The sequence below is a fragment of the Bison bison genome, unplaced genomic scaffold, assembly GCF_000754665.1.
Source record: "Bison bison bison isolate TAMUID 2011002044 unplaced genomic scaffold, Bison_UMD1.0 scf7180017864451, whole genome shotgun sequence".
NCBI lineage: Eukaryota > Metazoa > Chordata > Mammalia > Artiodactyla > Bovidae > Bison > Bison bison.
The window spans coordinates 4,362,390-4,386,928 of record NW_011495013.1 but is presented as its reverse complement, the minus strand read 5'-3'; the positions used below and the strand labels follow the sequence as shown (position 1 = coordinate 4,386,928).

Sequence of the window (24,539 nt, the reverse complement as noted above, 5' to 3'; positions counted from 1 at the left end):
GTCCATTCTGAAGGATATCAGCCCTGGGATTTCTTTGGAAGGAATGATGCTAAAGCTGAAACTCCAGTACTTTGGCCACCTCATGCAAAGAGTTGACTCATTGGACAAGACTCTGATGCTGGGAGGGATTGGGGGCAGGAGGAGAAGCAGACGACAGAGGATGAAAAGGCTGGATGGCATCACTGACTCGATGGACGTGAGTCTGAGTGAACTCTGGGAGTTGGTGATGGACGGGGAGGCCTGGCGTTCTGTGATTCATGGGGTTGCAAAGAGTCAGACAGGACTGAGTGACTGAACTGAACTGAACTGACTGACTGGGTGCCAGGCACTATGCATGCTAAGTGTTTTATATAACCTTCACAATAATTCCACAAGGGAGTGCTACTGTTTTTCCCTTTTTACTGATAAGAAAGATAAAGCTTAGATTACCTTTTCCAAAGCCTGAGGAAAATAAGAGATAAAGCCAAAGCTCATTCATTGAACAAATAATTATTTGAGAACCTACTGTGTGTGAGGCATGTTTCAGATACTGAGACTACAGTAATGAAGATAAGAGATAAAAATATCTACCTTCAAAAAAATAAAATTCTAGAGAGAGCAACAGAAAATATACAAAATAAAAATTAAATGTATTTTACATATACACATACACACAGTTTGGTAGGTAGTGATAAATGAAATGTATAAGTGAAATAGGAGTGAAGACTGAAGTAAGATGTTCAAGGAGGCCCTCATGTTCAATGTAGTACATTTGACATGCTTGTTAGCCATCCAAGTGTATTTGTCAAGTAGGCAGAGAATACATGAGAGAAGGCAACGTTTGAGTCATTGCTTAGAGAAGGCAATGGCACCCCACTCCAGTACTCTTGCCTGGAAAATCCCATGGACGGAGGAGCCTGGTAGGCTGCAGTCCATGGGGTCGCTAAGAGTCGGACATGACTGAGCGACTTCACTTTCACTTTTCACTTTCATGCATTGGAGGAGGAAATGGCAACCCACTCCAGTATTCTTGCCTGGAGAATCCCAGGGATGGGGGAGCCTGGTGGGCTGCCGTCTATGGGGTCGCACAGAGTCGGACATGACTGAAGCGACTTAGCAGCAGCAGCAGCAGTGAGGGAGTTGGACAAGCAGATATCTAAGGGGAAGGCACTTAAAGGAGAATCAATGGCAAGTATAAAGGTCCTGAGATGGGAGCTGATGTGCCTGAAGTTGAGTGGAAAAGGGAAGAGCGACAGAAGATGAGATCTGGATACACTGTTAGAGGGGGCAGATAATACAGGACTTTGTAGTTCACAGTCAGGCCTTTGGCATTTGCTCCAGATAAGAATTTTGATCCTAGAAGGACATGTTTTTAACAGGATTCCTTCGGCTACTATAGTGAGAACAATCTGAGAAAAGGAAGCAGGGAGACTGGTTAGAACATATCTTCATATGAGTGTGATAACAGTATAAAAGTGGTAAGTTGTCAGATTCTCAACATGTTTGAAAGCAAAGTCATCAGGATTGCAGATAGATTGAACAGGGTGTAAGACAAAGAGAGGAGTCAAAAATGAGAGAAAGATTTGAGGCTGGAGCAACCAGAAAGACAAATTGCCATTAATCTTTGGGAGGAAGCAGTGAATCCCACAGATGGAGGAGCCTGGTGGGCTACAGTCCATGGGGTCGCAAAGAGTCGGACACGACTGAGCGACTTCACTTCATTTCACCAGGAGCTTAGACTTGGATATCATATATTTGATATTCTTATCAGACATTAGAGTCAATTAGAAATTATTAAGTAGGAAGTTGAATTTATCAGACTAGAGTTTTGGGAAGACTCTGGGACTAGAGAAATAAATCTGGAAACCATTTAATTTAATATAAATTTACATATAAATTTAATTCCAGATCTGTTTAATTCTCAAACCTAGTTCCTATTTGTCCGGAGCAATTCTCCACTGCATTTCTACCTTGTTTCAGGTTATCTTTTCAAGTATGTTTATACAACAAACATCCCTGGAGGCTAGAGAGAGTGTCTCTCTCTAGGTTGAAGGATAGATTTGTTTCCTGATCAAGATACTTAAGGCAATGTCTCCCTTGGTAGTAAACAATAGTCAGATTGGCTTGCAGTTTGCAATTCTCTAATAAAAGCAGTTTCCTAAGCTCAGCTGTGACCTAAACCCATTATGTGTGCAACGTCCACCAGGATCCACTTCATATCACCCCCCTGAGCAGAGGGGAGAGCAAGGGGAAGCTCATGCTACCTGATGTCCCATGAGTAGTAAATTGTCTAGATCCATTCAAACTCATGATGTCTTTACCAACCACATTTATGGAAATGTGACAAACTGATCTAGCAGCTGAAATAGTAGCTGATGCTTAGAAACTGACCCCTGAACTAGTAGTTAAGAGGAACCACTGGACATTTTGTAACAAGGGAAGAGGTGTGATATGATCTCAAGTTTGAAATTAAAATCCTTCTGATATTTGAGGGAAAGCTAAACTGGAGAAAAACAAAGGATAGAAGAAGAGAAACCAGCCAGGCTGCTGTGGCAGCAATTCATGCAAGAAATGAAAAGACCCAACAGAGGTGTTAAACAAGGGGACTGAAAGATGGAGGAAGATTTAAAAGATGTTTAGGAGTTAAAATCAATTGGCCTTTAAGGTAGATCTTTATAACATTAAGTCAGAAAATTTCAACTGTAAGTAGGAGAGTAATTGGGGGTCACTTTCTTATATAAGAGGAACAAAGTTAGGCACAGTTGCCACATGCCTGTCAGAACTCTGTGTTGACTTCTCCATGTAGTATTTCTATTTTTCATGGCCTCAAGCTGCAGACTTGTGCATCAGATTCTCAAACAGCAATGCCCATAACAGGAAAGAAAGGGAGAAATCCATTGTACAGGCATTTCTTTGCTTTTTAATAAGACAGGAAGATCTTTCCTTTGTTGTTGTTGTTCAGTCACCCACCAAGTCACGTCGGACTCTTCATGATCCCATAGACTGCAGTACGCCAGGCTTCCCTGCCTCTAATCATCTTCTGGAGTTTGCCGAGGTTTGGTTCATTGCATCAGTGATACCATCCAACCATCTCATTCTCTGTCACCCTTTTCTCCTTCTGCCTTCAATCTTTCCCAGCATCAGGGACTTTTCCAATGAGTCAGCTCTTCACAATAGGTGGCCGAAGTATTAGAGCTTCATCTTCAGCATCAGTCCTTCCAATGAGTTTTCAGGCTTGAGTTCCTTTAAGATTGACTGGTTTGATCTCCTTGCAATCCGAGGGATTCTCAAGAGTCTTCTCCAGCACCAGAGTTCAAAAGCATCAATTCTTCAGCACTCTGCCTTCTTTATAGTCCAGCTCTCACAATCATACGTGACTACTGGGAAGACTATAGCCTTGACTATACAGACCTTTGTCGGCAAACTGACGTCTTTGCTTTTTAACAAATAATCCCATTAATCATATAGGGAAAAATGCCCATGACTTGAGTGCAAGGAAAGCTGAGAGAAGAAAATCTGGCCCTTTCAGCCTCTATAGTGGGAGGTCGGTTATAATGATAGTGAAGAGAGGGTTGGAATTGGCTGCTGGACAGACAACCAATAGTATCTCTCAGAGTGTCTGATTAGATATGGAAGCAGAAAGAAAGAACACAAAATGACTGCTTAGACACCTGGCTTGGATCACGGCACAGATGGTATTGTCATTCATGGACAAAGCAGTAAAAGAAGAATAGGTTCAGGGTAGGGAATGATTAGATCTCTTTGAACACACTTGAATTTCTCATTGGAAAGCCCAGAACTCAAGTTTGAGAGCTAAGCTAGAATTATATACTTTTGGGACAATATAACCGAAGTCATAGAGCAAAAGTGTCTAGATAGAGTGAGATTAGAGAAGAGGGCCAAAAAGGGAAGCTCTGAAAGAGAAGCCCATTTGACAGGCTGAAAAGGAAAGTTCATGAAAGTAATCAAGAAAACAGGAGACAGTAATATTTTAAGACAGAAGAGAAGCAAATGCCACTAAATGCTTCCCGGAGATCAAATAAGAAGCTGAGGAATGTCTATCAATTTCAGCCACAAATGTGGAACAGTGACCTCTGCCAAGGAAGATAAATATATAGGGAATTAGTTATAGACAAGTGATTCTGGGTCATTAAGTTATCTGTTAGACTCTTTATTTTTTAATTAGGGCATGCAAGCCCTCCTCTGTAAGACGGATGAATTATTATTGATAAAGTGAAGTCGCTCAGTTGTGTCCGACTCTTTGCAACCTCATGGACTGTAGCCTACCAGACTCCTCCATCCATGGGATTTTCCAGGCAAGAATACTGGAGTGGGTTGCCATTTCCTTCTCCAGAGGAACTTCCCGACCCAGGGATCGAACCCAGGTCTCCTGCATTGTAGGCAGACACTTTACCATCTGAGCCACAAGGGAAGCCCATATTATAGATAATGGCTACACAATTATAATATACAACTTTCAAGAAGTATCTACGCCTTGATCTTCATAGAACCAGCAAAGTCGCCTATTAAGTCTAGGCTGGTCAATAAAACACCCTCCGTCTTTCCAACATATAAAATATTGGGGACTATTATTCAAATTCCACACCTTATTTGTCATTCAGTTCTGTTCAGTTGCTCACTCATGTCCAACTCTTTGCAACCCCATGGACTGCAGCACACCAGGCTTCCCTGTCCAACACCAACTCCTGGATCTTACTCAAACTCATGTACGTCAAGTCAGTGATGCCATCCAACCATCTCATCCTCTGTCAGCCCCTTCTCATCCCACCTTCAATCTTTCCCAGCAACAGGGTCTTTTCCAATGAGTCAGTCCTTCCCATCAGGTGGCCAAAGTATTGGAGTTTCAGCTTGAACATCAGTCCTTCCAATGAATATTCAGGACTGATATCCTTTAGGATGGACTGGTTGGATCTCCTGGCAGTCTAAGGGACTCTCAAGAGTCTTCTCCAACACCACAGTTCAAAAGTATCAATTCTTGAGAGCTCAGCTTTCTTTACAGTCCCAACTCTCACATCCATACATGACTACTGGAAACACCATAGCTTTGACTAGAAGGACAATTTGTTGGCAAGGTAATGTCTCTGCTTTTTAATATGCTATCTAGATTGGTCATTGCTTTTCTTTCAAGGAACAAGCATCTTTTAATTTCATGGCTGCAGTCACCATCTGCAGTGATTTTGGAGCTCAAACAAAGTCTCTTACTGTTTCCATTGTTTTCCCATCTGTTTGCCATGAAGTGATGGGACCGGATGCCATGATCTCTTTTCTGAATGTTGAGCTTTAAGCCAACTTTTTCACTCTCCTCTTTCACTTTCTTCAAGAGGCTCTTTAGTTCTTGTTTGCTTTCTGCCATAAGGCTGGTGTCATCTGCATATCTGAAGTTATTGATATTTTTCCCTGCGATCTTGATTCCAGCTTGTGCTTCATTCTGGCATTTTGCATGATGCACCCTGCATATAAGTTAAAGAAGCAGAGTGACAATATGCAGCCTTGACATACTCCTTTCCTGATTTGGAACCAGTTTGTTGTTCCATGTCCAGTTCTAACTGTTGCTTCTTGACCTGCATACAGATTTCTGAGGAGGCAGGTCAGGTGGTCTGGTATTCCCAACTCTTTAAGAATTTTCCACAGTTTGTTGTGATCCACACAATCAAAGGCTTTAGCGTAATCAATAAAGCAGAAATAGATGTTTTTCTGGAACTCTCTTGCTTTTTGATGATCCAATGGATGTTGGCAATTTGATCTCTGGTTCCTCTGCCTTTTCTAAATCCAGCTTGAACATCTGGAAGTTCATGGTTCATGTATTGCTGAAGACTGGCTTGGAGAATTTTGAGCATTACTTTACTAGCGTGTGAGAGGAGTGCAACTGTGTGGTAGTTTGAGCATTCTTTGCATTGCCTTTCTTTGGGACTGGAATGAAAACTGACCCTTTCCAGTCCTGTGGCCACTGCTGAGTTTTCCAGATTTGCTGGCATATTGAGTGCAGCACTTTCACAGCATCATCTTTCAGGATTTGAAATAGCTCGACTGGAATTCCATCACCTCCACTAGCTTTGTTCGTAGTGATGCTTCCTAAGGCCCACTTGACTTCTCATTACAGGATGTCTGGCTCTAGGTGAGTGATCACACCATCGTGATTATCTGGGTCATAAGATCTTTTTTGTATAGTTCTTCTGTGTATTCTTTTCACCTCTTCTTAATATCTTCTGCTTCTGTTATGTCCATACCATTTATGCCCTTTATTGTGCCCATTTTTCATGAAACTTTCCCTTTTGTACATCTAATTTTGTTAAAGAGATCTCTAGTCTTTCCAATTCTATTGTTTTCCTCTATTTCTTTGCACTGATCACTGAAAAAGGCTTTCTTATCTCTCCTTGCTATTCTTTGGAACTCTGTATTCAAATAGGTATATCTTTCCTTTTCTCCTTTGCCTTTTGCTTCTCTTGTTTTCTCAGCTATTTGTAAGGCCTCCCCAGACAGCCATTTTGCCTTTTTGCCTTTCTTTTTCTTGGGGATAGTCTTGATCCCTGCCTCCTGTACAATGTCAAGAACCTCTGTCCATAGTTCTTCAGGCACTCTATCAGATCTAATCCCTTGAATCTATTTTTCACTTCCACTGTATAATCATAAGGGATTTGATTTAGGTCATACCTGAATTTTCTAATGGTTTTCCATACTTTCTTCAATTTAAGTCTGAATTTTGCAATAACTTTTTTGGCTGAAGAATACATTTTCTTTATCAAGGTTAATTTTCTTACACTAATCTGCTTCTGTTCACTACTTCCAAAAGTGTGCAAAAATGAAATGTAAGGAATATGCTATCCAAATAAAAGCCTGATTTCTATGGCAGTGATCTGAGACATAGGCCAAGTTTGTGAGGAAATGTTGCTGTATTTTAAAATTCCTAAAATTTTACATCATTCTATTTTGCTTTTTGCTTTTTCAGTTCTCCGGTATATCTCAAACATCATGAATGAAAGTGGCTATTAAGCTTTATATTGTAGTAAATTTAAATTTCAGTGAAGTTCAGCTTTTTAATAGTCCTTTCTCTATGTCGCTCATGCTCATACTTAGTCACTCAGTTGTGTTGGACTCTTTGCAACTCCACGGACTGCAGCCTGCCGGGCTTCTCTGTCCATGGGATTTTTCAGTCAAGAATTTTGGATCCAGTTGTCATTTCCTCCTCCTGGGTATTCCAGGGATTGAACCCACGTCTTCTGTGTCTCCTGCATTGCAGGTGGATTATTACCTGCTGAGCGATCATGAAAACTTGCTATGCTATTGAAGATCAGCCAGTGTGTGCGTGTGTGTGTGTGTGTGCGTTAGTCACTCAGTCATTTCTGATTCTTTGTGACCCCATGGATTGTAGCCCCACCTGGTTCCTCTCTCCACGAAATTCTCAGGTAAGAATACTGGAGTGGGTTGCCAATCCCTTCTCGAGAGTATCTTCTTGACCCAGGGATTGAACCCAGGTTTCCTGTATTGTAGGCAGATTCTTTACCATCTGAGCCACCATGAAAACCAGAGTGACCTGCTATGCCATGGAGAACAATTGGAAAAAAACAAAACCAATTCTCTAGAGTATCAGCACATCCTCTCCTATATCAGGTTCAATCATGCCCTCTTGTGTCTAAGCGAGGAATAGCAGCTCCAACTTTAAATCGAAATAAAAGGAACTCTATACACTTGCTATGTGCCAGGTGCCAGGCTGGGTGGGTCCTGAGTTCACGTGTGGACAAGACTTATAAGGTCCCTATCCTCACGAAGATTATTTAGAACTTTAATTATGATAAAATTTTACATTCCATTTGAAAATCTGTATGACGATTAAGCATTTCATTACATAGTACATAGTTTTATCAGCTTAAAAAAAATATATTGCCACTAATTTCTTTAGTCTACAATCTTAAATCACTGATTCATCTTACACCTAAATTTTTCTCCTTAACTTCTAGTGGTAAAATTCATAATATACTGATTTAGTTATATAGCTATTATTTACAAAGATATAACCTTCCATACAATGACGCTGTGATGTTTAATTCTAAAGCTCTTATTTAATCTTGGTATTAGTTGTCATTGAGAAGCCTCTGAAGCTATAATTTCATAGTTCATGATCCCAGGACAATTTTCCCTATTAAATTATAGACAAGAGTGCTTTAGTCTATGTTATAAAATTGACATTCCCTAAATCTTATTATATATTCTTACATCTGCAATTTTATGATTCTTATCTAAAGAAATCTGAAAATCTCAGAACTTACATAAGCTTCTCAAATCATACAGCTTAGTTTTTGTGGTTTTCAAAACAAAAGTTGTTTTAATTTCAAGAAACAGCAACTTGACTGTGATTGCTGCAGACAGATGATAAATCTTATGGCGCAGAACGAAACCTTCTATAATAAAAGTAAATAAGATACTATATAAACCATAGTAGGCAGATGTTGGAGAATTTGATTTCAATGAAACATTTAAATCAATGATCACCCATACTAGCATTTTAATCTTTTACACAGAGACCACTGTTTCACCCTTAACCATTAAATCACCATATCTCTGTATCAGGAGGCTGTTTAAGTGTGATTACCATTGTGCATTTCTCATTCAACCAATTGCCCAACCCCTTTAATTTTTATTCTAAGAGTATTCTCTTATTCTTGCTCAGTGTTTGGCAGCTGGGAACCTCCAATTAAAGTTAGTCTTATGCATGGTGACTTTAACCCCTCCTCCAAGTATATCAAATTCCAAGCAATCATAAACAAACCTAAAATTTGATTTAAAACAAAAAGCCTGCTATGCAAAGGTATCTTCAAGTTTCCTAGTCTTTCTTTAAGCCAAATGACTGACTGAAAACCTCACCTAAATTAAAAAGTTAAACCCCCCAATTATCTTCTCAGACTATATAAAAAAATGAAATTAGAATTCTCCCTAACATTATAAAAAATAAAAATGGATTAAACACCTAAACATAAGGCCAAAGAGCATAAAACTCATAGAGGAAAGCATAAAGCAGAACACTCTGACATAAATCACAGCAAGATCTTTTTTGATCCACCTCTTAGTGTAATGAGGATAAAAACAAAAATAAGCAAATGGGACCTAGCTAAACTTAAAAACTTTTGCACACCAAAGGACACCATAAATAAAATGAAAAGACCCATGCCCAACCCACAGAATTTGAGAAAATATTTGCAAATGAAGCAACCAACAAGGGATTGATCTCCAAAATATATAAACGGCTAATGCAAAGCTAGTAGAGGTGATGGAATTCCAGTTGAGCTATTTCAAATCCTAAAAGATGATGCTGTGAAAGTGCTGCACTCAATATGCCAGCAAATTTAGAAACCTCAGCAGTAGCCACAGGACTGGAAAAGGTCAGTTTTCATTTCAATCCCAAAGAAAGGCAATGCAAAGAATGCTCAAACTACTGTACAGTTGCACTCACTCACACGCTAGCAAAGTAATGCTCAAAATTCTCTAAGCAAGGCTTCAACAGTATGCAAACCATGAACTTTCAGATGTTTAAGCTGGACTTAGAAAAGGCAGAGGAACCAGAGATCAAATTGCCAACATCCGATGGATCATCGAAAAGCAAGAGAATTCCAGAAAAATATCTACTTCTGCTTTATTGACTATGCCAAAGCCTTTGACTTTGTGGATCACAACAAACTGTGGAAAATTCTTAAAGAGTTGGGAATACCAGACCACCTGACTTGCCTCCTGAGAAATCAGTATGAAGGTCAGGAAGCAACAGGTAGAACTTGACATGCAACAACAGACTGGTTCCAAATCAGGAAAGGAGTATGTCAAGGCTGCATATTGTCACCCTGCTTCTTTAACTTATATGTAGGGTGCATCATGTAAAATGTCAGAATGAAGCACAAGCTGGAATTAAGATTACAGGGAGAAATATCAGTAACTTCAGATATGCAGATGATGCCACCCTTATGGCAGAAAGTGAAGAAGAACTAAAGAGCCTCTTGATGAAAGTAAAAGAGGAGAGTGAAAAAGTTGGCTTAAAGCTCAACATTCAGAAAACTGAGATCATGGCATCTGGTCCCATCACTTTATGGCAAACAGATGGGAAAACAATGGAAACAGTAAGAGACTTTGTTTGAGCTCCAAAATCACTGCAGATGGTGACTGCAGCCATGAAATTAAAAGACACTTGTTCCTTGGAAGAAAAGCTATGACCAATCTAGATAGTATATTAAAAAGCAGAGACATTACCTTGTCAATAAATGTCCTTCTAGTCAAAGCTATGGTTTTTTCCAGTAGTCATGTATGGATATGAGAGTTGGACTATAAAGAAAGCTGAGTGCTTAAGAATTGATGCTTTTGACATCAATTGTCAAAATTGTCAGAATTGATGTGTTGTATAAGACTCTTGAGAGTCCCTTGGACTGCAAGGAGATCCAACCAGTCCATCCTAAAGGAAATCAGTCCTGAATATTCATTGGAAGGACTGATGCTGAAACTGAAACTCCAATACTTTGGCCACCTGATGCAAGAAACGGACTCATTGGAAAAGACCCTGATGCTGGGAAAGATTGAAGGCAAGAGGAGAAGCAGATGACAGAGGATGAGATGGTTGGATGGCATCACTGATTCTATGGACATGAGTTTGAGTAAGATCCAGGAGTTGGTGTTGGACAGGGAAGCCTGGTGTGCTGCAGTCCATGGGGTCACAAAGAGTTGGACATGACTGAGTGACTGTACTGAACTGAATGCAACTCAATATAAAAAATAAAAACATGTGCAGAAGATCTAAATAGATATTTCTCCAAAGAAGAATACAGATAGCCAAAAAACACATGAAAAGATATTCAACATCACTAATTATAAGAGAAATGTAAATTAAAACCACAGTGAGGTATCACCTCACATGCATCAGAATTTCCATCATTAAAAAATCTACAAACAATGCTGGAGAGGGTATGGAGAAAAGGAAATTCTCCTACACTATTGGTGGGAAGGTGAAGTGGTGCAATCATTAAGGAGAACAGTATGGAGGTACCTTAAAAAAAACTAAATATAGAACTACTGTATGATCCAGCAATCCCACTCCTGGGCATGTATTTGAAGAAAATCCTATTTCAAAAAAATACATGCACTCCTTTGTTCACTGCAGCACTATTTACAATAGACAAGACATGGAAGAAACCTAAATGTCCATCAACAGGAACAGAGGAGTAGATAAAAAAAATGTGGTATATGTGTGTGTATATATATACACATGCATACATATATACACAAACATGGTGGAATATTACTTAGCCATAAATAGACTGAGATAATGCTATTTGCAGCAACATGGATGGATCTAGAGATTGTCTTATTGATTAAAGTAAGTCAGAGAAAGAAAGGCAAATATCATATGATATCACATATCTAGAATCTAAAAAATGGTACAAAATCAACTTATTTACAAAACAGAAATAAAGTCACAGATGCAGAAAACAAACTTAGGTTATCTAGGGGATCGGTGAGGGAGGGATAACTGTGAGGCTGGGACTGACATACACACACTACTATCCATAAAATAGACAATTAACAATAACTTGCCATAAACCTCAGGGAACTCTACTTATGCACTATAATGGCCCACATGGGAAAAGAATATTTTAAAAACCAGCAGTAAAGTCTCAGATGCAGAAAACAAATGTATGGTCACCAGGGGCTGGGGTGGGGTGGGACAAACTGGGAGACTGAGACTGACATATACACAATACTATATATAAAATAGATAACTACTAAACCTTTGAGGGCAGGAGGAGAAGCAGACAACAGAGGATGAGATGGCTGGATGGCATCACTGACTCAATGGACCTGAGTTTTAGCGAACTCCAGGGAAGCCTGGCATACTGCAATCTATGGGGTCACAAAGAGTTGGACATGATTTTGTCTAAATATCATGACTAAAAAACAAGAACCTATTGTATAGCACAGGAACTCTACTCAGTAATCTGTAATGACCTATATGGGGAAAAAATCTGAAAAAGGGTGGATATATGTATATGTGTAACAGATTCACTTTGCTATATACCTAAAAACAACACAAAATTGTAAATCTACTCCAATAAAAAATATTTTAAAAAGTTTATTAAAAGCAAGACCCAAGAGGGCATACTGTCTCTCAGTAGCTTAGCCATGTCTCAGAACAAAACCCAAATATTTTTAGAAAATAATAATATCCAGCACATGAAAAGGTAAAATACATGATGTGAAAATAAATTAAAAATTATCAGAAATGCAAATGAGCAGAAAAACATGAACCATAATAAGGAGAAAAATCAATCAATTGAAAGAGAACCAGAAATAACACAAATAAGAGACAGTGTACAAGAACATTAAAAAGTTATCTGTATTCTATATGTTCAAGATGTTAAAGGAAAGAATGAAGGTGTTAAGTAAAAACATAGAATCAAAAAACTCCAATCAAATTTTTGGAGGTGAAAACTATAGTGTTTGAGATGGAATATATCCTGTATTTTTATTAGGTCACAAAATATATTTTAACAAATTTAAGAACACTAAAATCATATCAAATATCATTTCTGACTGCATGGAATGAAACTAGAAGTTATAGCAGAAGGAAATTCACAAATACGTAAAAATTAAACAACACTCCTAGATCAAAATCAGGTCAAACAAGAAATAAAAAGGGAAATTATGAAATATATTGAAGCAAATGTGAATGAAAATACAACATAACAAAATTTAAAGGTTGAAAAAAAATCAGTTTTAAGAAGGAAGTTTATAATGATAAATGCTCTCATAAAAAGATAAGAGCTCAAATAAACAACCTAACTTTACATCTCAAAGAACTAGACAAAGAAGAATAAACCAAGCCCAAAGTCAGCAGAAGAAAGAAATAATAAATATTAGAGAGCAAATAAACATAAGAGAAAACAAAAAAGTCCAGGTCAATATTCCTGATGAACTACATACAAGAAAAACCTCAACAAAATACTAGTAAACTGAATTCAACAGCATATTAAAAAGCATGTCATGACCAAGTGGATTTATCCTTGAGATTCAAGGATGGTGCAGCATATACCAATTAATTAGCATAATACACTACAGTAACAGAATAAAGCACAATAATCATATGATTATCATCACAGATATAGAAAATACATTTAACAAAATTCAACACCTTTTCATGATAAAAAATTCTGAATGAAAAAGGTATAGAAAGAATTTACCTGCTGAGTCATCAAGAAAGCCAGAAATAATCTACCTCAATATAATAAAGACCATATATAACAAAACCCAAAGCTAATATCATATTAAATGGTGAAAAACTGACAGCTTCTTTTCTAAAATCATAAACAAAGCAAGGATGTCTACTCTCGCCACTTCTAAACATAATATTAGAAGTTCCAGTGAGAGTAATTAGGTAAGAAAAAGAAATAAAGATGCACTGAGAATATCAACAAAAAGTAAATTATCGCTATTTGCTGATGATAATCCTATATGCAGTCTAAAGACTCCACAAACTGTTGGAACTAATAAATGAATTAATTGCAGTTGCAAGATATAAAATCAACATACAAAAATCAGTTGCATTTCACTACACTAACAAAGACCTATCCTTATAGGGAAATTAAGAAAACAATCCCATTCACAAAAGTACAAAAAAGAATAAAATACTGAAGAATAAACTTAACCAAGCAGATGAAAGATATAAACATTGAAAACTACAAACACAGATGAAAGAAATTAAAGAACACACAAATAAATGGAAAGACACCCCATGTTAATGGATTGAAAACCTGTTAAAACATCTATACTGCCCAAAACAATCTACAGATTTAACGCTATCCCCATCAAAATCTCAATGGTATTTTTAATAATATATAGAAAAAACAATCCTAAAGTTCATATTAAGCCAGAAAGACCCCAAATAGCAAAAGCAATCTGGAGGAAAAACAACAAAGCTTGAAGCATCATACTTCTCAATTTCAAAATATAATGTGAAAACATAATAATTAAAACAGTATGGAACTGGCATAGACATACAGGCCAATGGAACAGAATAGACAGCCCAGAAATAAACCCAAGCACAAGTAGTCAACTGATCTTTGACAAGGGAGTCAAGAGTACACAATGGAGAAAGAACTGTCTTTTCAACAAATGTTGCTAAGAAAGCCAATTTCCACATGTAAAATGATGAAATTTGACCCAAAAATCAATTCAAAATAGATGGAAGACTTGAACAAAGGACCTGAAACTGCGAAACTACTAGAAGAAACATATAGGAGAAGATTCTTGACATTGCTTTAGCCATGATTTCTTGAAGGTAACACCAAAGGCAAGCACAGGCAAAGGCAAAACAACAACAACAAAAATAAAAATAAGCAATTTGACAATAAAAGCAAGCTACAGAATGGGGGAAAATATCTGCAGACCATATACCTGTTAAGGGACTGATATCCAAAATATATTAAGAATACCTACAACTCAATAGCAAAGTAACAAATAACGTAATTAAATAACTGGTAAAGGACTTGAATAGATATTTATCCAAAGAAGAAATAAAAATGACCAAAATGAAAAGGTGCTCATCATCACTAATCAAGCGTGCATGCTCAGTTGCTCAATTGTGTCAGACTCTTTGTGACTCCATCGACTCTAACTAGCCCACCAGGCTCCTCTGTCCATGGAATTCTCCAGGCAAGAATACTGGAGTTGGTTGCCATTTCCTTCTCCACTAATCAAGAGGGAAATGCATACAAAACCACAATGGATATTTGGTTGCACCAGTTAGGATGGCTATTATCCCCTTCAATTCCCCAAAAAAGAGAACAAATATTGGTAAGAATGTGGAGAAACTGGAAACCTCGGACATTGCTGGTATGAATATAAAATGGTGTAACCACTATGTAAAACAGTATCAAAAGTCCTCAAAAAATTAAAATATAACTACTATATGATCCAGGAATCTCTCATCTGGGTATATATCCAAAAGAACTGAAAGGAGATGTCCAAGAGAAACCTGCACTCCCATGTTCAATGAACCACTATTCACAATATCCAACATATGGAAACAATCCAAATGTTTATCAACAGATGAATGGATTAAAAAAGCGTGCTATACACATACAGCAAAATAACACTGAACCTTAAAATAAAGGAAATGCTGCCATATGAAACAACATGGATGAACCAGGAGCACATTATGCTAACTTGGATTAAGTCAGTCATAGAAGGACAAATAATGCATGATTCTACATATACGAGGCATCTAAAATTGCTGCTTAGTTGCTAAGTTTTGTCTAACTCTTTGTGACCCCCAAGGCTGTAGCCCACCAGGCTCCTCTGTCCATGAGATTTCCCAGGCAAGAATGCTGGAGTGGGTTGCCATTTCTTCTCCAGGAGATCTTCCCGACCCAGGGATTGAACCCACATCTCCTGCACTGGCAGGCAGATTCCCCTGAGCCACCACGGAAGCCCAACATATCTAAAATAGTCAAACTCATAGAAGCAGATAATAGACTGCTGGTTGCCAGAGGCAAGAGGCAGGGAAAAATGGGGATTTGCTATCAATGTATATGAAGTTAAGTTCCAGAGATTTTCTATGTAACATGGTGCCTATTACATTAACAATACTGTACTGTGCACTCAAAGTTTTTGTTAAGAGGATCGATCTCATGTTAACTAAAGGCAGGGATGGGGAACATATGGAAACTTTTGGAGGTGATAGGTATGTTTATTTCCGGGATTATGATGATGGTTTCATAGGTGTATGCATATGCCCTAATTCATCAACTTATACAACATTAAATATATGCAATTTTTGTATATCAATCATACCTCAATAAATCTGCTTTCAAAAAAAAAACAACTTTAAGCATAAAAAACATGAATAAACTAAGAGGAAAGTAATAGAAAATTATTCCATTTAAATGCAAATAAAAAATGTTCTAATGGTGATATCAATATCAAAGAAGACTGCAGAACAAAGAATATTACTAAGGATAAAGAAGATCCTTTCATAATGATAAAATAATTAATTCATCATGAGTAGGAAACAAACCTAAATGTTTATGTATCTAATAAGAGAGCACCAGAAGACATCAACCAAATATTGATAAAATGGCAACAAAAATACACAAAACCACAATAATTGTCTAATTTCAACACTACTATCTCATTAATTTATAAAATAATTAACATAAAATCAGTAAAGACATGAGACTTGAATACCATCAACTAACTTTATCTAATAGATAATCTAGGCCAAAATATTTTTTCAAGTGCACATAAATACATACCATATTTTGGGCCACAAACAAGTCTTAACATATTTAAAAAGAATCAAGTCATACAAGGGATGTTCTTTGATCAAAAAGGAAGCAAAATGGAAATAAAAAAACAGAAAGCTTCTGGAAAATATGCAAATAAGAATATACTTATAAATAACCTATAGGCCAAAAAGAAACCAAAAAAAATTAGAAAGAATTTTCTGCTGAATTAAAATGAAAAAAAAAAAGATATAAAAAATTGTGGGATGACACTAAAGCAGTTTGAAGAAAGGAAATACATAGAACTACAAGTTTATATAAGAAAGTAACAAAGGTTGCAAAACAGTGATCTCAGCTTCCACTTAAAGAAACTAGGGGCAAAAAGCCGGGGGGGTGGGGTGGGGAGCAGATTCAATCCTGAGTGAGTAGACCTTGGGAAATAATAGAGATTAGATGGAAATAATAAAGATTAGAATAGAAATCAGTGATATAGAAACAAGAAGGCAATACAAAACCCAATTAACCCAAAATTTGGTTCTTTGAAAAGATCAATTAAACTAATAAACATCTAACCACAGTGATTAGAAAGGAAAAAAAAAATGAAGGTATAATTTACCGTATCAGATATGAGGGAGTTGAAATCACTATGGAATGCAGAGGTAACAAGGTAATATTACAACCAATGCTATGCCAATAATTTTGGCAACATAAAATTTAAAATTCCTTGTAAGAGAAACTAACAGTGCTCACTCAAAAAGTAATCAACTGAGGATATCAGCAAAAATAGCAGGATAAATATAGCGAAAACTTTGCCCCTCCATATAAGCAAAAAGAAAACTGACAAACCATCAAAACCAACTTTCTGAGAATTTGGAAACAGTGACAGACTTTCAGCAACATAGGGAGGGCTTTTTTTATGAAAGGTAGCTGACCATCAGGGAGAACAGTCAGTTTTGTATGTTTTAATTTACCCTCATCCTATTCCCTGCTCTCAGATCAGTGACAGCCTTTGGAAAAACAAAAACAAAATCCTACATTCCCAGTACTATATGGAGCTAAAACTGGACTGAACCACTTTTATATCTCATTCCCAAGAAACAGCCATTATTAATCTATTTAAGGAAGGACTTCCCTGGTGGCTCAGAAGGTAAAGAATCTGCCTGCAATGCAGAAGACCTGAGTTTGATCCCTGAAAAAAGAAGACCCCCTGGAGACGGTCATGGCAACCCATTCCAGTATTCTTGCCTGGAGAATTCCATGGAAAGAGCAGACTGGAGGGCTACAGTCCATGGGATCCCAAAGAGTTGCACATGACTGAGCAACAAATGCTTTCACTTTTTGTTTAAGGTAGACGAACCTTGGAAGAAGCCTCTAAAAGGCTTCTTTCATTTTGTCCAACTCAGAGTTTTTACCTAGTGCTAAAGCCACCACAGGTCATGGTGGAGAGTTCGGACAAAATGTGGTCCACTGGAGAAGGGAATGGCAGACCACTTCAGTATTTTTGCCTTGAGAACCCCATGAACAGTATGAAAAGGCAAAAAGATAGGACACTGAAAGATGAACTCCCCAGGTCAGTAGGTGCCCAATATGCTACTGGATATCAGTGGAGAAATAACTCCAGAAAGAATGAAGAGATGGAGTCAAAGCAACAACACCCAGTTGTAGATGTGACTGGTGATGGAAGTAAAGTCCAATGCTATAAAGAGCAATATTGCATAGGAACCTGGAATGTCAGGTCCATGAATCAAGGCAAATTGGAAGTGGTCAAACAGGAGATGGGAGACGTGAACACTGACATTTTAGAACTAAAATGGACTAGAATGGGTGAATTTAACTCACATGACCATTATATCTACTACTGTGGGCAGTAATCCCTTAGAAGAAATGGAGTCAACACAATGTAGCCATCACAGTCAACAAAAGAGTCTGAAATGCAGTACTTGGATGCAATCTCAAAAATGACGGAATGATCTCTGTTCGTTGAAGGCAAACCATTCAATATCACAGTAATCCAAGTCTATGCCCCAACCAGTAACGCTGAAGAAGCTCAAATTGAACAATTCGATGAAGACCTACAAGACCTCCTAGAACTAACACCCAAAAAAGATATCCTTTTCATTATACAGGACTGGAAGGCAACTTGGAGTAACAGGCAAATTTGGCCTTGGAGTACAGAATGAAGCAGGGGAAAGGCTAATAGAGTTTTGTTAAGAGAACACACTGATCATAGCAAACACCCTCTTCCAACAACACAAGAGAAGACTCTACACATGAACATCACCAGATGGTCAATACCAAAATCAGATTGACTATATTCTTTGTAGCCAAAGATGGAGAAGCTCTAAACAGTCAGCAAAAACAAGACCGGGAGCTGACTGTGGCTCAGATCATAAAATCCTTATTGCCAAATTCAGACTTAAATTGAAGAAAGTAGGGAAAAAACTTCTAAGACATTCAGGTATGATCTAAATCAAATCCCTTACAATTATACAGTGGAAGTGACAAATAGTTTCAAGGGATTAGATCTGATAGAGTGCCTAAAGAACTATGGATGGAGGTTCCTGACATTGTACAGGAGGCAGGGATCAAGTCCATCCCCCTGAAAAACAAAGGCAAAAAGGCAATATTATTATCTTAGGAGGCCTTACAAATAGCTGTGAAAAGAAGAGAAGCAAAAGGCAAAGGAGAACAGGAAAGATATACCCATTTGTATGCAGAGTTCCAAAGAATAGCAAGGAGAGATAAGAAAGCCTTCCTCAGTGATCAATGCAAAGAAATAGAGGAAAACAATAGAATGGGAAAGACTGGCGATCTCTTCAAGAAAATTGAGATATCAAGGGAACATTTCATGCAAAGATGGGTTCGATAAAGGACAGAAATGGTATGGACCTAACAGAAGCAGAAGATATTAAGAAGAGGTGCAAGAATACACAGAAGAACTATACAAAAAAGATCTTCATGACCCAGATAATCACAATGGTGTGATCACTCACCTAGAGCAAGACATCCTGGAATGCAAACTCAAGTGTGCCTTAGGAAGCATCACTACAAACAAAACTAGTGGAGATGATGGAATTCCAGTTGAGCTATTTTAAATCCTAAAAGATGATGCTGTGAAAGTGCTGCACTCAATATGCCAGCAAATCTGGAAAACTCAGCAGTGGCCACAGGACTGCAAAAGGTCAGTTTTCATTCCAATCCCAAAGAAAGACCAAAGAATGCTCAAACTACTGCATAACTGCATTCATCTCACACGCTAGCATAGTAATGCTCAAAATTCTCCAAGCCAGGCTTTAGCAATACGTGAACCATGAACTTCCAGATGTTCAAGCTGAATTTAGAAAAGGCAGAGGAAGCAGAGATCAAATTGTTGACATCACTGGACCATTGAAAAAGCAAGAGAGTTTCACAGAAACATCTACTTCATCTTTATTGACTATGCCAAAGCCTTTGACTGCGTGGATCACAACAAACTGTGGAGAACTCTTAAAGAGATGGGAATACTAGACTACCTGACCTGCCTCTTGAGAAATCTGTATGCAGGTCAAGAAGCAACAGTTAGAACTGGACATGGAAAAACAGACTGGTTCCAAATCAGGAAAGGAGTATGTCAAGGCTGCATATTGTCATCCTGCTTCTTTAACTTATATGCAGAGTACATCATGCAAAATGCCAGGCTGGATGAAGCACAAGCTGAAATCAAGACTGCCGGGAGAAATATCAATAACCTCAGATATGCAGATGATACCACCCTTATCACAGAAAGAGAAGAAGAACTAAAGAGCGTCTTGATGAAAGTGAAAGAAGAAATTGGAAAAGTTGGCTTAAAACTCAACGTTCAGAAAACTAAGATCGTGGTATCTGGGCCCATCACTTCATGGCAAATAGATGGGGAAACAATGGAAACAGTGAGAGACTTTATTTTTCTGGGCTCCAAAATCACGGCAGATGAGACTGCAGCCATGAAATTAAAAGATGCTTGCTCCTTGGAAGAAAAGTTATGACCAACCTAAACAGCATATTCAAAAGCAGAGACATTACTTTGCCAACAAAGGTCCGTCTAGTCAAAGCTATGGTTTTTCCAGTAGTCATGTATGGATATGAGAGTTGGACTATAAAGAAAGCTGAGCTCCGAAGAATTGATGCTTTTGAACTGTGGCGTTGGAGAAGACTCTTGAGAGTCCCTTGGACTGCAAGGAGTTCCAACTAGTCCATCCTAAAGGAAATCAGCCCTGAATATTCATTGTAAAGACTGATGCTGAAGCTGAAACTCCAATACTTTGGCCACCTGATAGGAAGAACTGATTCATTGGAAAAGACCCTGATGCTGAGAAAAATTGAAGGCAGGAGGAGAAGGGGATGACAGAAGATGAGATGGTTGGATGGCATCACCGACTCAATGGACATGAGTTTGAGTAAACCCTGGGAGTTGATGAGGCCTGGTGTGCTGTAGTCTATGGGGTCTCAAAGAGTCCGACACGACTGAGCAACTGACCTTTCGTAGGGAAAGAGGCATTTGTTAAAACAATCTTTACAGGTAAAAATTTAGTTGCTTCCATGACCATGACCAAGAAAAACCATCAAGTTTTTCTCAAGTTTATCTCAGCCTGATCAAGTTTATCTCAGCAATGCATGGTATATTTAACATTAAAAAATCAATCACCATAATTCACTTACAGAGTAAAATAGTAAACCAACCTGTCATTTTAACAGATTCAGGTAGTGTTTGGCAAGTATTATATTCTTGATAAAATAGCAAAACAAACTAAAACTAAAAATTATCAGTCATTAGTGAAATGCCTAGTACCAGTGCTGGGGCAAAGAAAATACAAAATGAGCCTGGAGTCTTTTTTGTGTCTGGATTCTTATGACTAAAATAGAATCCCCACCCATTCTACTTCCTTCTTCCTAACACACAATATTCTAGTTTCCTGTTACATTTCATAAACCTTAAGTTGTTCTCCACTGCTTACAATATGAAGTCCAATTTTCATGTATAGCCTACAAGGTACTTCATTTGTCCTCCATCTCTCTTTCCAGATTCATTTTTCTCTCATATTTGAAATACATCCTACTCTCAGCTACACGGAAGTTATTCGGAATTCCATATGCAGCATGCCTTTTACTTTCCTGCCTGCAGACCTTCATACAAATTATTTTCTGACATTATAGGGTCCTTTTCTGTATGCTTCCTGGAAAAATCCAGATTTCCCTGATCTATTTCTGACCCAACTTCAATCTGTTCTTTACAGGCATACAGGGTGACTGTTGTTTTACATACAAATCCAATCAGGGTATACATTGCTAAAACATTCTTTAGAATACAAAAAATTTCATAGGCCATAAATTCCAATGTGCCATTTCTTATTTTTCTGTGATATATCTATATAATATACAGTTTCAATGTACTAAATAACTTTTACTTAAAACTTTCCCTTAGTCCCATTCTCATGAGACCAGGCAACTTAAAAGTTATTTTCAGGTCCATTTAACTGTTTTAGTGTTTCCTTGTTTAGTCATTTTAAGTGTAAATTCTGTCACTTTGGAACATCCATCTTCCCCACCTTTGACTCAGGATGACATCTAAGGTGGGGAGACTCCTGGTGTCTACGTCCATAGAGGCATCTCTTCTGGGGCTATTTTCTCTTCTCTGACACCAACCGCATGGATAGACACCTCTTCCTGTGTGTTTTTGTCTAAAGTATATATCCCAATTGGTGTCTGCCAAAACAGCTTTTGTCCATTGCCCTCCATTGGTACATGTGGAAACCCTATTCCAGGTCCGTGTCAGCTACTCCCGATCACGAGGTGACTGCTGTCTGATGCTTCCTTCTGTAACCCGGAGTAGACCAGGGCTGTCATCAGGCATCTTTCCTGTCACCCACATAGTCACCTTTATAGTCTGCCCCCATGCCACTGTTAAGTCTGTCACTTTTGCTGGGTGACAACCTGTGAGAACTTTCCTACCAAACTTTTCATCTGAAACCTTGGTTCAGGGTACCTTTCTATTAATCTTGTCATTGTTTGGGGCTTTATTTCGAGGACAAGACACAGGTCCTTTCTATGATCAAGTCATCCCCAACACAAAGGAACGTCTCCATTAAAGTCCCATGGCTACTCAGTACTCTCAGACTACTTTCCCTTATTAGGATTTGCTGTATCCCCACAAGGCTCTTAGTTCACAAAAAGCAAGGACTGTATGTCTGTCCTTCTCATGCTGACGTCTGGCACAAAACCACATAATCAGTAAATATTTATTGAATGGAAAAATGTTCCTGTCTTTGTAAAAAACAATTTCTCTGTTTAGTTTTACATATTTTGCTTTTAATGGCAGTAACATTGTTTTAATCTTATACAATGAAATGGCATACGCCTTGCAAGAGGTGAGAAACACCTACTTGAAAAGGAAGATAGGACATGATATTGTGCAATCAAAGCAGAAGTAACCATTGCCAAACACTAACAGCAGAGACAGAACTTTTTTCTAGTGTTAGAAAAGCATGAAGAAGTAAAACCACTGAGAAAGAATACACTTCACAATTACCCGTTTATGCGCCAATAATATTTTATGCAAGGCTCTTTTTATTATTTGCAGATTTTTTTTTTTTTACTACAGTGGATACAAAATTGATTTTTGTTAGATGATAAATTATAATACTGAGGAGGGGTTAACAACAGCTTTTGTAAGCTAACTCAAGACTATCGTGCTATAAATCCTTGTCCCTTAGTATATGTTTGTGAGGAACTTTGCTATTTGAACTTATCTCTGAGAACAGAACAATCTACTCTTTGCCCTGGTGGCTCAGTAGGGAAAGAATCCACCTGCAATGGAGGAGACCCAGGTTCAATCCCTGAGAGAAGATCCCCTGAAGCAGAAAATGGCAACCCGCTCCAGCATTCTTGCCTGGAAAAATTCCTTGGACAGAGGAGCCTGGCAGGCAACAGTCCATGGAATCACAGAGAGCTGAACAGGACTTAGACACTAAACCACCACCACCACTCTTGCCTTAAAAATGTGAGCCAGGGGGATTCATTTGACCCAGAGGTGCAGGCTGGATTCACAGCTCAGGTGCAGAAGTTCAGATAAGGAATCTGGGAACATTTGTCTTAACTTTGCAGCGTCCAAGGAGACTTGAGTCTGCCTATCATCCCATGCTGATAATGGTAATCAGATTTTAGTTGCTAACATAACTCTAAGCACTGTTTCTAATGGGTCCTAGTGAAGCCACAAGACCTTTCTTTCGAGTGTTGATTGCTTTCTTAACAATAACTTCCCCAGCCCCGCTTCCTTCCATTCCCCTCATGAACAAAGATCTATGATACTGAGCTCAAATCAGATTCTGCTTCCTCTACCCCTTTACTAGAAACTTAGCACAAGTTTGTACTTCATCAGTCTCCTTTTGAAGTTTAGGCACACTGAGCCGCTCCAAGGCTTGCCTTTCTGCAGCATACCCAATTTAACTTTGATGAGCTTATTGATAAGAAGCGGTTAGATGTCACTGTGCTTGCAAAGTACACACTCAATAGCCTGGGGTAAGAGAGACATGAATTCATACTGCTATTTATTATAATGCTTATGCATGAGCACTGCAGTCCTATGTGCTAAATCTCATAAACCCAAAAAACCTACTGCCATTCAACCCTTGAGAGATGAAAAAAAACGAGCACCGTCTAAGCGATGCCGCAGGAACTCGAGACTCACGTAAGCTAAGGCTTCCGGTTTGGCGCAACTCACAAGGACCTCTGTTCGGCTCATCCCTAGCGAGCCTGAGGCGCGCGCATGCGCAGGATTCGCTGGACGCGCCGCGGTCTCTTGTGCGCCGGGGTTTACATCCGGGTCCTGAGGCTCCGCGCTACACGCGCTGGCTGAGGTCGGTCCGGGTTGCTGGGTGTTGGTTGTTTTAGCTGTTCCAGCGTCGGAACAGCCAGTGGGTCAACAGGTGAGCCACGGGGAAGGACCATGAAGGGGAGTCGGGCGGGGACCTGCCTGGTCGTTGCCTCCACCGGTGGGCTGTATGCGGAGACTGGGACGCCGGGCGGATGGGGTTCCCAGGAGCCTCGAGGCCAGGGCCGTAGAGTTCCCAAGCCTTTTCCCCCTCTAACTTATCAGGTTTTCCTCTTCGGAACTGAGTCTCCGGGAGGGTGTCTCCCTGGGGGCCTTCAGACACTTGTTAGAATTGCGCGATAGTCATCCTCATTTGCATTCATTATGGTTTGCGGAGGGATGGGCCCAGCGGCCAGGCAGGTGAGGTTGAGTTTGCAGCCTTCGCCTTCCGGGGCGGGGACCAC

General features: G+C 38.8%; 1 protein-coding gene across 2 annotated transcripts in view; it reads left to right on the top strand.

The window, feature by feature from the left end:
- The first annotated feature begins 24,039 nt into the window (after positions 1-24,039).
- GNPDA2 (glucosamine-6-phosphate deaminase 2) overlaps positions 24,040-24,539 on the top strand; it is a 30,865-nt gene continuing 30,365 nt past the window's right edge. Inside the window, exon 1 of one of the 2 annotated variants that reach the window (XM_010858858.1) lies at positions 24,040-24,190. The gene's annotated coding sequence lies outside the window, so the exon portion shown is untranslated. The remainder of the gene's footprint in view (positions 24,191-24,539) is intronic. The other variant, XM_010858859.1, reaches the window with a different exon arrangement.